The sequence below is a fragment of the Schistocerca gregaria genome, chromosome 3, assembly GCF_023897955.1.
Source record: "Schistocerca gregaria isolate iqSchGreg1 chromosome 3, iqSchGreg1.2, whole genome shotgun sequence".
Taxonomy (NCBI): domain Eukaryota; kingdom Metazoa; phylum Arthropoda; class Insecta; order Orthoptera; family Acrididae; genus Schistocerca; species Schistocerca gregaria.
This window is the reverse complement of record NC_064922.1, coordinates 26,757,890-26,770,503: the sequence shown is the minus strand read 5'-3', so window position 1 is coordinate 26,770,503 and position 12,614 is coordinate 26,757,890. Positions and strand designations below refer to the sequence as shown.

The 12,614-nt window shown below is 49.6% G+C and overlaps 6 non-coding genes across 6 annotated transcripts; all 6 read right to left on the bottom strand.

Annotated features, from left to right (window-relative positions):
- Nucleotides 1–1,075: 1,075 nt before the first annotated feature.
- Nucleotides 1,076–1,149, bottom strand: Trnat-agu (transfer RNA threonine (anticodon AGU)). The gene has a single exon. It is a non-coding gene; the product is annotated as a tRNA-Thr (tRNA).
- Nucleotides 1,150–2,665: 1,516 nt separating this feature from the next.
- On the bottom strand, nt 2,666–2,739 carry Trnat-agu (transfer RNA threonine (anticodon AGU)). Its single transcript has one exon. It is a non-coding gene; the product is annotated as a tRNA-Thr (tRNA).
- Nucleotides 2,740–4,255: 1,516 nt separating this feature from the next.
- Nucleotides 4,256–4,329, bottom strand: Trnat-agu (transfer RNA threonine (anticodon AGU)). Its single transcript has one exon. It is a non-coding gene; the product is annotated as a tRNA-Thr (tRNA).
- A 4,662-nt stretch (nt 4,330–8,991) lies between these two features.
- Trnat-agu (transfer RNA threonine (anticodon AGU)) lies at nt 8,992–9,065 on the bottom strand. Its single transcript has one exon. It is a non-coding gene; the product is annotated as a tRNA-Thr (tRNA).
- A 1,505-nt stretch (nt 9,066–10,570) lies between these two features.
- Trnat-agu (transfer RNA threonine (anticodon AGU)) lies at nt 10,571–10,644 on the bottom strand. Its single transcript has one exon. It is a non-coding gene; the product is annotated as a tRNA-Thr (tRNA).
- Nucleotides 10,645–12,149: 1,505 nt separating this feature from the next.
- Trnat-agu (transfer RNA threonine (anticodon AGU)) lies at nt 12,150–12,223 on the bottom strand. Its single transcript has one exon. It is a non-coding gene; the product is annotated as a tRNA-Thr (tRNA).
- Between the last annotated feature and the right edge of the window lie 391 nt (nt 12,224–12,614).

Below are 12,614 nucleotides of genomic sequence, written 5' to 3'. Positions count from 1 at the left end.
CTTGAACCCGAGACCTTTCACACGCTAAGCGAACGATCTGCCAACTGAGCTACGGCTGCACACACGACCAAGCCTGGCTATTCTCCATTCTTTGGGACTCTGATGTGCACGGACACGTTGGTTGGTTGGTTTGTAGCGGCGAAGGTACCAGAGTACAAAGGCGCGGACACGTTCATATACACAAGAGTTCCAAGTAGTTTCGATACTCTGGTATTACGAATGCAAATTCCGTCTGTTTTTCACGTCTTAAATGGAAAGGGCGGTCACAAATTTGTCCATTTCACTCCTTGTCGACAATCACACAGCACCTGAGGTAACAAGCACATCTCGAGCCCCATTGTGCTCTCCATTGTTCATGCCAACTCAGTGCCTCGCTCTTTGCTACTGTGTAAAACTCTTGTCGTCCAACTGCAAAACACTGGGACACAACCAGTTTCCGCGTCTCCATTGCACTGATCATACTGCGAAACGCTCCCCAAACTTGGCAATCACCCATGCAGCCGACTTTTCCGATTTTACACGACGCTCACGCAACGCTCACGCTAGTGACAGCCTTACTTATAGTTCGACGTCGCGCCAAAGCGAATGAGCACATTTCGCCTACGGCTTAGGCCGCTCTCCTAGTGTGGCTGCTCTGTGTCTGCAGGCAGCGAGGGGCTGCAAGCTTCCTGTGTTCGCACCTATATCACCTGTGCTTGCTTGTCAGAGACAGACTATCGCAAAACATTCAACTCACTCCATGAAGTGATTGCTACGGCATCTGTTATCAGCAGTCACAACCAGCAACGCCAGTAGCAGCCGACTGCACGCAAAGAATGGGAACGTGCAGTGGGATTTACGTGAACTCGGCGCAAGGCAGATCTTTCCGACGTAGGCTTGAGAATCTTATGGGAACATTTGTACTGTTTCTAAGTTAAGTTTAGGTGTGCGAGGTGGGTGCTTCCTGCGCACGAATAAAAGAACGCTTGCCAATTGTGGATGCTAATCGTTCGCTTGTATCTGCCTAGACACCTCTGCTGGTTGGGAATTATTCCTCTTGCATGGCAAGGTGCGCATGTAGGAGTGTTAAAAATTCTGGAGGCGCTGGGTATCGATCCCAGTACCTCTCGCACACTAAGCGAGCGCTCTACCATCTGAGCTACGCCCACCCCTCCGTTGACTAATAGTGCTACATACAGCCACATCAACGTCACAGACCCTTACACTCCCATTATTCCGCAGACAAACACTACTCTCTATGTATCAGTGAGGGTGTCTTTCAGGTTTCGTGCATTCTGTATCGAATCGTAGTTGGCCACATTAAGAGTGGCACGCATAACGTCGAAAGTAGAATTCTGACACCGCTCTGAGTAAGACGAACGTGTTGTCCACTCTCTAGGCTTCAATGACGTTAAGCCATGATACCTAAGACAGATCTGCACTCGATGACACCACGATAACAGCCGGTCACCACACTTACATCTTGCTCTCCTTATAACAGTATACATCATATCAGTCTGTGACGCTGGTTTTGCAACTTCTTGCGTCCCTTTATGTTCGCCGCGACCAACACTTACCATGCACTGACCACAAAACATGGAGGAGCCGGAGCTTGAACCCGAGACCTTTCACAAGCTAAGCGATCGATCTGCCAACTGAGCTACGGCTGCACACACGACCAAGCCTGGCTATTCTCCATTCTTTGGGACTCTGATGTGCACGGACACGTTGGTTGGTTGGTTTGTAGCGGCGAAGGTACCAGAGTACAAAGGCGCGGACACGTTCATATACACAAGAGTTCCAAGTAGTTTCGATACTCTGGTATTACGAATGCAAATTCCGTCTGTTTTTCACGTCTTAAATGGAAAGGGCGGTCACAAATTTGTCCATTTCACTCCTTGTCGACAATCACACAGCACCTGAGGTAACAAGCACATCTCGAGCCCCATTGTGCTCTCCATTGTTCATGCCAACTCAGTGCCTCGCTCTTTGCTACTGTGTAAAACTCTTGTCGTCCAACTGCAAAACACTGGGACACAACCAGTTTCCGCGTCTCCATTGCACTGATCATACTGCGAAACGCTCCCCAAACTTGGCAATCACCCATGCAGCCGACTTTTCCGATTTTACACGACGCTCACGCAACGCTCACGCTAGTGACAGCCTTACTTATAGTTCGACGTCGCGCCAAAGCGAATGAGCACATTTCGCCTACGGCTTAGGCCGCTCTCCTAGTGTGGCTGCTCTGTGTCTGCAGGCAGCGAGGGGCTGCAAGCTTCCTGTGTTCGCACCTATATCACCTGTGCTTGCTTGTCAGAGACAGACTATCGCAAAACATTCAACTCACTCCATGAAGTGATTGCTACGGCATCTGTTATCAGCAGTCACAACCAGCAACGCCAGTAGCAGCCGACTGCACGCAAAGAATGGGAACGTGCAGTGGGATTTACGTGAACTCGGCGCAAGGCAGATCTTTCCGACGTAGGCTTGAGAATCTTATGGGAACATTTGTACTGTATCTAAGTTAAGTGTAGGTGTGCGAGGTGGGTGCTTCCTGCGCACGAATAAAAGAACGCTTGCCAATTGTGGATGCTAATCGTTCGCTTGTATCTGCCTAGACACCTCTGCTGATTGGGAATTATTCCTCTTGCATGGCAAGGTGCGCATGTAGGAGTGTTAAAAATTGTGGAGGCGCTGGGTATCGATCCCAGTACCTCTCGCACACTAAGCGAGCGCTCTACCATCTGAGCTACGCCCACCCCCCCGTTGACTAATAGTGCTACATACAGCCACATCAACGTCACAGACCCTTACACTCCCATTATTCCGCAGACAAACACTACTCTCTATGTATCAGTGAGGGTGTCTTTCAGGTTTCGTGCATTCTGTATCGAATCGTAGTTGGCCACATTAAGAGTGGCACGCATAACGTCGAAAGTAGCATTTGGACACCGCTCTGAGTAAGACGAACGTGTTGTCCACTCTCTAGGCTTCAATGACGTTAAGCCATGATACCTAAGACAGATCTGCACTCGATGACACCACGATAACAGCCGGTCACCACACTTACATCTTGCTCTCCTTATAACAGTATACATCATATCAGTCTGTGACGCTGGTTTTGCAACTTCTTGCGTCCCTTTATGTTCGCCGCGACCAACACTTACCATGCACTGACCACAAAACATGGAGGAGCCGGAGCTTGAACCCGAGACCTTTCACACGCTAAGCGAACGATCTGCCAACTGAGCTACGGCTGCACACACGACCAAGCCTGGCTATTCTCCATTCTTTGGGACTCTGATGTGCACGGACACGTTGGTTGGTTGGTTTGTAGCGGCGAAGGTACCAGAGTACAAAGGCGCGGACACGTTCATATACACAAGAGTTCCAAGTAGTTTCGATACTCTGGTATTACGAATGCAAATTCCGTCTGTTTTTCACGTCTTAAATGGAAAGGGCGGTCACAAATTTGTCCATTTCACTCCTTGTCGACAATCACACAGCACCTGAGGTAACAAGCACATCTCGAGCCCCATTGTGCTCTCCATTGTTCATGCCAACTCAGTGCCTCGCTCTTTGCTACTGTGTAAAACTCTTGTCGTCCAACTGCAAAACACTGGGACACAACCAGTTTCCGCGTCTCCATTGCACTGATCATACTGCGAAACGCTCCCCAAACTTGGCAATCACCCATGCAGCCGACTTTTCCGATTTTACACGACGCTCACGCAACGCTCACGCTAGTGACAGCCTTACTTATAGTTCGACGTCGCGCCAAAGCGAATGAGCACATTTCGCCTACGGCTTAGGCCGCTCTCCTAGTGTGGCTGCTCTGTGTCTGCAGGCAGCGAGGGGCTGCAAGCTTCCTGTGTTCGCACCTATATCACCTGTGCTTGCTTGTCAGAGACAGACTATCGCAAAACATTCAACTCACTCCATGAAGTGATTGCTACGGCATCTGTTATCAGCAGTCACAACCAGCAACGCCAGTAGCAGCCGACTGCACGCAAAGAATGGGAACGTGCAGTGGGATTTACGTGAACTCGGCGCAAGGCAGATCTTTCCGACGTAGGCTTGAGAATCTTATGGGAACATTTGTACTGTTTCTAAGTTAAGTGTAGGTGTGCGAGGTGGGTGCTTCCTGCGCACGAATAAAAGAACGCTTGCCAATTGTGGATGCTAATCGTTCGCTTGTATCTGCCTAGACACCTCTGCTGGTTGGGAATTATTCCTCTTGCATGGCAAGGTGCGCATGTAGGTGTGTTAAAAATTCTGGAGGCGCTGGGTATCGATCCCAGTACCTCTCGCACACTAAGCGAGCGCTCTACCATCTGAGCTACGCCCACCCCCCCGTTGACTAATAGTGCTACATACAGCCACATCAACGTCACAGACCCTTACACTCCCATTATTCCGCAGACAAACACTACTCTCTATGTATCAGTGAGGGTGTCTTTCAGGTTTCGTGCATTCTGTATCGAATCGTAGTTGGCCACATTAAGAGTGGCACGCATAACGTCGAAAGTAGAATTCGGACACCGCTCTGAGTAAGACGAACGTGTTGTCCACTCTCTAGGCTTCAATGACGTTAACCCATGATACCTAAGACAGATCTGCACTCGATGACACCACGATAACAGCCGGTCACCACACTTACATCTTGCTCTCCTTATAACAGTATACATCATATCAGTCTGTGACGCTGGTTTTGCAACTTCTTGCGTCCCTTTATGTTCGCCGCGACCAACACTTACCATGCACTGACCACAAAACATGGAGGAGCCGGAGCTTGAACCCGAGACCTTTCACACGCTAAGCGAACGATCTGCCAACTGAGCTACGGCTGCACACACGACCAAGCCTGGCTATTCTCCATTCTTTGGGACTCTGATGTGCACGGACACGTTGGTTGGTTGGTTTGTAGCGGCGAAGGTACCAGAGTACAAAGGCGCGGACACGTTCATATACACAAGAGTTCCAAGTAGTTTCGATACTCTGGTATTACGAATGCAAATTCCGTCTGTTTTTCACGTCTTAAATGGAAAGGGCGGTCACAAATTGGTCCATTTCACTCCTTGTCGACAATCACACAGCACCTGAGGTAACAAGCACATCTCGAGCCCCATTGTGCTCTCCATTGTTCATGCCAACTCAGTGCCTCGCTCTTTGCTACTGTGTAAAACTCTTGTCGTCCAACTGCAAAACACTGGGACACAACCAGTTTCCGCGTCTCCATTGCACTGATCATACTGCGAAACGCTCCCCAAACTTGGCAATCACCCATGCAGCCGACTTTTCCGATTTTACACGACGCTCACGCTAGTGACAGCCTTACTTATAGTTCGACGTCGCGCCAAAGCGAATAAGCACATTTCGCCTACGCCTTAGGCCGCTCTCCTAGTGTGGCTGCTCTGTGTCTGCAGGCAGCGAGGGGCTGCAAGCTTCCTGTGTTCGCACCTATATCACCTGTGCTTGCTTGTCAGAGACAGACTATCGCAAAACATTCAACTCACTCCATGAAGTGATTGCTACGGCATCTGTTATCAGCAGTCACAACCAGCAACGCCAGTAGCAGCCGACTGCACGCAAAGATTGGGAACGTGCAGTGGGATTTACGTGAACTCGGCGCAAGGCAGATCTTTCCGACGTAGGCTTGAGAATCTTATGGGAACATTTGTACTGTTTCTAAGTTAAGTGTAGGTGTGCGAGGTGGGTGCTTCCTGCGCACGAATAAAAGAACGCTTGCCAATTGTGGATGCTAATCGTTCGCTTGTATCTGCCTAGACACCTCTGCTGGTTGGGAATTATTCCTCTTGCATGGCAAGGTGCGCATGTAGGAGTGTTAAAAGTTCTGGAGGCGCTGGGTATCGATCCCAGTACCTCTCCCACACTGAGCGAGCGCTCTACCATCTGAGCTACGCCCACCCACACGTTGACTAATAGTGCTACATACAGCCACATCAACGTCACAGACCCTTACACTCCCATTATTCCGCAGACAAACACTGCTCTCTATGTATCAGTGAGGGTGTCTTTCAGGTTTCGTGCATTCTGTATCGAATCGTAGTTGGCCACATTAAGAGTGGCACGCATAACGTCGAAAGTAGAATTCGGACACCGCTCTGAGTAAGACGAACGTGTTGTCCACTCTCTAGGCTTCAATGACGTTAAGCCGTGATACCTAAGACAGATCTGCACTCGATGACACCACGATAACAGCCGGTCACCACACTTACATCTTGCTCTCCTTATAACAGTATACATCATATCAGTCTGTGACGCTGGATTTGCAACTTCTTGCGTCCCTTTATGTTCGCCGCGACCAACACTTACCATGCACTGACCACAAAACATGGAGGAGCCGGAGCTCGAACCCGAGACCTTTCACACACTAAGCGAACGATCTGCCAACTGAGCTACGGCTGCACACACGACCAAGCCTGGCTATTCTCCATTCTTTGGGACTCTGATGTGCACGGACACGTTGGTTGGTTGGTTTGTAGCGGCGAAGGTACCAGAGTACAAAGGCGCGGACACGTTCATATACACAAGAGTTCCAAGTAGTTTCGATACTCTGGTATTACGAATGAAATTCCGTCTGTTTTTCACGTCTTAAATGGAAAGGGCGGTCACAAATTGGTCCATTTCACTCCTTGTCGACAATCACACAGCACCTGAGGTAACAAGCACATCTCGAGCCCCATTGTGCTCTCCATTGTTCATGCCAACTCAGTGCCTCGCTCTTTGCTACTGTGTAAAACTCTTGTCGTCCAACTGCAAAACACTGGGACACAACCAGTTTCCGCGTCTCCATTGCACTGATCATACTGCAAAACGCTCCCCAAACTTGGCAATCACCCATGCAGCCGACTTTTCCGACTTCACGCAACGCTCACGCTAGTGACAGCCTTACTTATAGTTCGACGTCGCGCCAAAGCGAATGAGCACATTTCGCCTACGGCTTAGGCCGCTCTCCTAGTGTGGCTGCTCTGTGTCTGCAGGCAGCGAGGGGCTGCAAGCTTCCTGTGTTCGCACCTATATCACCTGTGCTTGCTTGTCAGAGACAGACTATCGCAAAACATTCAACTCACTCCATGAAGTGATTGCTACGGCATCTGTTATCAGCAGTCACAACCAGCAACGCCAGTAGCAGCCGACTGCACGCAAAGATTGGGAACGTGCAGTGGGATTTACGTGAACTCGGCGCAAGGCAGATCTTTCCGACGTAGGCTTGAGAATCTTATGGGAACATTTGTACTGTTTCTAAGTTAAGTGTAGGTGTGCGAGGTGGGTGCTTCCTGCGCACGAATAAAAGAACGCTTGCCAATTGTGGATGCTAATCGTTCGCTTGTATCTGCCTAGACACCTCTGCTGGTTGGGAATTATTCCTCTTGCATGGCAAGGTGCGCATGTAGGAGTGTTAAAAGTTCTGGAGGCGCTGGGTATCGATCCCAGTACCTCTCCCACACTGAGCGAGCGCTCTACCATCTGAGCTACGCCCACCCACACGTTGACTAATAGTGCTACATACAGCCACATCAACGTCACAGACCCTTACACTCCCATTATTCCGCAGACAAACACTGCTCTCTATGTATCAGTGAGGGTGTCTTTCAGGTTTCGTGCATTCTGTATCGAATCGTAGTTGGCCACATTAAGAGTGGCACGCATAACGTCGAAAGTAGAATTCGGACACCGCTCTGAGTAAGACGAACGTGTTGTCCACTCTCTAGGCTTCAATGACGTTAAGCCGTGATACCTAAGACAGATCTGCACTCGATGACACCACGATAACAGCCGGTCACCACACTTACATCTTGCTCTCCTTATAACAGTATACATCATATCAGTCTGTGACGCTGGTTTTGCAACTTCTTGCGTCCCTTTATGTTCGCCGCGACCAACACTTACCATGCACTGACCACAAAACATGGAGGAGCCGGAGCTTGAACCCGAGACCTTTCACACGCTAAGCGAACGATCTGCCAACTGAGCTACGGCTGCACACACGACCAAGCCTGGCTATTCTCCATTCTTTGGGACTCTGATGTGCACGGACACGTTGGTTGGTTGGTTTGTAGCGGCGAAGGTACCAGAGTACAAAGGCGCGGACACGTTCATATACACAAGAGTTCCAAGTAGTTTCGATACTCTGGTATTACGAATGCAAATTCCGTCTGTTTTTCACGTCTTCAATTGAAAGGGCGGTCACAAATTGGTCCATTTCACTCCTTGTCGACAATCACACAGCACCTGAGGTAACAAGCACATCTCGAGCCCCATTGTGCTCTCCATTGTTCATGTCAACTCAGTGCCTCGCTCTTTGCTACTGTGTAAAACTCTTGTCGTCCAACTGCAAAACACTGGGACACAACCAGTTTCCGCGTCTCCATTGCGCTGATCATACTGCGAAACGCTCCCCAAACTTGGCAATCACCCATGCAGCCGACTTTTCCGACTTTACACGACGCTCACGCTAGTGACAGCCTTACTTATAGTTCGACGTCGCGCCAAAGCGAATGAGCACATTTCGCCTACGGCTTAGGCCGCTCTCCTAGTGTGGCTGCTCTGTGTCTGCAGGCAGCGAGGGGCTGCAAGCTTCCTGTGTTCGCACCTATATCACCTGTGCTTGCTTGTCAGAGACAGACTATCGCAAAACATTCAACTCACTCCATGAAGTGATTGCTACGGCATCTGTTATCAGCAGTCACAACCAGCAACGCCAGTAGCAGCCGACTGCACGCAAAGAATGGGAACGTGCAGTGGGATTTACGTGAACTCGGCGCAAGGCTGATCTTTCCGACGTAGGCTTGAGAATCTTATGGGAACATTTGTACTGTTTCTAAGTTAAGTGTAGGTGTGCGAGGTGGGTGCTTCCTGCGCACGAATAAAAGAACGCTTGCCAATTGTGGATGCTAATCGTTCGCTTGTATCTGCCTAGACACCTCTGCTGGTTGGGAATTATTCCTCTTGCATGGCAAGGTGCGCATGTAGGAGTGTTAAAAATTCTGGAGGCGCTGGGTATCGATCCCAGTACCTCTCGCACACTAAGCGAGCGCTCTACCATCTGAGCTACGCCCACCCCCCCGTTGACTAATAGTGCTACATACAGCCACATCAACGTCACAGACCCTTACACTCCCATTATTCCGCAGACAAACACTACTCTCTATGTATCAGTGAAGGTGTCTTTCAGGTTTCGTGCATTCTGTATCGAATCGTAGTTGGCCACATTAAGAGTGGCACGCATAACGTCGAAAGTAGAATTCGGACACCGCTCTGAGTAAGACGAACGTGTTGTCCACTCTCTAGGCTTCAATGACGTTAAGCCGTGATACCTAAGACAGATCTGCACTCGATGACACCACGATAACAGCCGGTCACCACACTTACATCTTGCTCTCCTTATAACAGTATACATCATATCAGTCTGTGACGCTGGTTTTGCAACTTCTTGCGTCCCTTTATGTTCGCCTCGACCAACACTTACCATGCACTGACCACAAAACATGGAGGAGCCGGAGCTTGAACCCGAGACCTTTCACACGCTAAGCGAACGATCTGCCAACTGAGCTACGGCTGCACACACGACCAAGCCTGGCTATTCTCCATTCTTTGGGACTCTGATGTGCACGGACACGTTGGTTGGTTGGTTTGTAGCGGCGAAGGTACCAGAGTACAAAGGCGCGGACACGTTCATATACACAAGAGTTCCAAGTAGTTTCGATACTCTGGTATTACGAATGCAAATTCCGTCTGTTTTTCACGTCTTAAATGGAAAGGGCGGTCACAAATTGGTCCATTTCACTCCTTGTCGACAATCACACAGCACCTGAGGTAACAAGCACATCTCGAGCCCCATTGTGCTCTCCATTGTTCATGCCAACTCAGTGCCTCGCTCTTTGCTACTGTGTAAAACTCTTGTCGTCCAACTGCATAACACTGGGACACAACCAGTTTCCGCGTCTCCATTGCACTGATCATACTGCGAAACGCTCCCCAAACTTGGCAATCACCCATGCAGCCGACTTTTCCGACATTACACGACGCTCACGCTAGTGACAGCCTTACTTATAGTTCGACGTCGCGCCAAAGCGAATGAGCACATGTCGCCTACGGCTTAGGCCGCTCTCCTAGTGTGGCTGCTCTGTGTCTACAGGCAGCGAGGGGCTGCAAGCTTCCTGTGTTCGCACCTATATCACCTGTGCTTGCTTGTCAGAGACAGACTATCGCAAAACATTCAACTCACTCCATGAAGTGATTGCTACGGCATCTGTTATCAGCAGTCACAACCAGCAACGCCAGTAGCAGCCGACTGCACGCAAAGAATGGGAACGTGCAGTGGGATTTACGTGAACTCGGCGCAAGGCAGATCTTTCCGACGTAGGCTTGAGAATCTTATGGGAACATTTGTACTGTTTCTAAGTTAAGTGTAGATGTGCGAGGTGGGTGCTTCCTGCGCACGAATAAAAGAACGCTTGCCAATTGTGGATGCTAATCGTTCGCTTGTATCTGCCTAGACACCTCTGCTGGTTGGGAATTATTCCTCTTGCATGGCAAGGTGCGCATGTAGGAGTGTTAAAAATTCTGGAGGCGCTGGGTATCGATCCCAGTACCTCTCGCACACTAAGCGAGCGCTCTACCATCTGAGCTACGCCCACCCCCCCGTTGACTAATAGTGCTACATACAGCCACATCAACGTCACAGACCCTTACACTCCCATTATTCCGCAGACAAACACTACTCTCTATGTATCAGTGAGGGTGTCTTTCAGGTTTCGTGCATTCTGTATCGAATCGTAGTTGGCCACATTAAGAGTGGCACGCATAACGTCGAAAGTAGAATTCGGACACCGCTCTGAGTAAGACGAACGTGTTGTCCACTCTCTAGGCTTCAATGACGTTAAGCCGTGATACCTAAGACAGATCTGCACTCGATGACACCACGATAACAGCCGGTCACCACACTTACATCTTGCTCTCCTTATAACAGTATACATCATATCAGTCTGTGACGCTGGTTTTGCAACTTCTTGCGTCCCTTTATGTTCGCCGCGACCAACACTTACCATGCACTGACCACAAAACATGGAGGAGCCGGAGCTTGAACCCGAGACCTTTCACACGCTAAGCGAACGATCTGCCAACTGAGCTACGGCTGCACACACGACCAAGCCTGGCTATTCTCCATTCTTTGGGACTCTGATGTGCACGGACACGTTGGTTGGTTGGTTTGTAGCGGCGAAGGTACCAGAGTACAAAGGCGCGGACACGTTCATATACACAAGAGTTCCAAGTAGTTTGGATACTCTGATATTACGAATGCAAATTCCGTCTGTTTTTCACGTCTTAAATGGAAAGGGCGGTCACAAATTGGTCCATTTCACTCCTTGTCGACAATCACACAGCACCTGAGGTAACAAGCACATCTCGAGCCCCATTGTGCTCTCCATTGTTCATGCCAACTCAGTGCCTCGCTTTTTGCTACTGTGTAAAACTCTTGTCGTCCAACTGCAAAACACTGGGACACAACCAGTTTCCGCGTCTCCATTGCACTGATCATACTGCGAAACGCTCCCCAAACTTGGCAATCACCCATGCAGCCGACTTTTCCGACTTTACACGACGCTCACGCTAGTGACAGCCTTACTTATAGTTCGACGTCGCGCCAAAGCGAATGAGCACATTTCGCCTACGGCTTAGGCCGCTCTCCTAGTGTGGCTGCTCTGTGTCTGCAGGCAGCGAGGGGCTGCAAGCTTCCTGTGTTCGCACCTATATCACCTGTGCTTGCTTGTCAGAGACAGACTATCGCAAAACATTCAACTCACTCCATGAAGTGATTGCTACGGCATCTGTTATCAGCAGTCACAACCAGCAACGCCAGTAGCAGCCGACTGCACGCAAAGAATGGGAACGTGCAGTGGGATTTACGTGAACTCGGCGCAAGGCTGATCTTTCCGACGTAGGCTTGAGAATCTTATGGGAACATTTGTACTGTTTCTAAGTTAAGTGTAGGTGTGCGAGGTGGGTGCTTCCTGCGCACGAATAAAAGAACGCTTGCCAATTGTGGATGCTAATCGTTCGCTTGTATCTGCCTAGACACCTCTGCTGGTTGGGAATTATTCCTCTTGCATGGCAAGGTGCGCATGTAGGAGTGTTAAAAATTCTGGAGGCGCTGGGTATCGATCCCAGTACCTCTCGCACACTAAGCGAGCGCTCTACCATCTGAGCTACGCCCACCCCCCGTTGACTAATAGTGCTACATACAGCCACATCAACGTCACAGACCCTTACACTCCCATTATTCCGCAGACAAACACTACTCTCTATGTATCAGTGAGGGTGTCTTTCAGGTTTCGTGCATTCTGTATCGAATCGTAGTTGGCCACATTAAGAGTGGCACGCATAACGTCGAAAGTAGAATTCGGACACCGCTCTGAGTAAGACGAACGTGTTGTCCACTCTCTAGGCTTCAATGACGTTAAGCCGTGATACCTAAGACAGATCTGCACTCGATGACACCACGATAACAGCCGGTCACCACACTTACATCTTGCTCTCCTTATAACAGTATACATCATATCAGTCTGTGACGCTGGTTTTGCAACTTCTTGCGTCCCTTTATGTTCGCC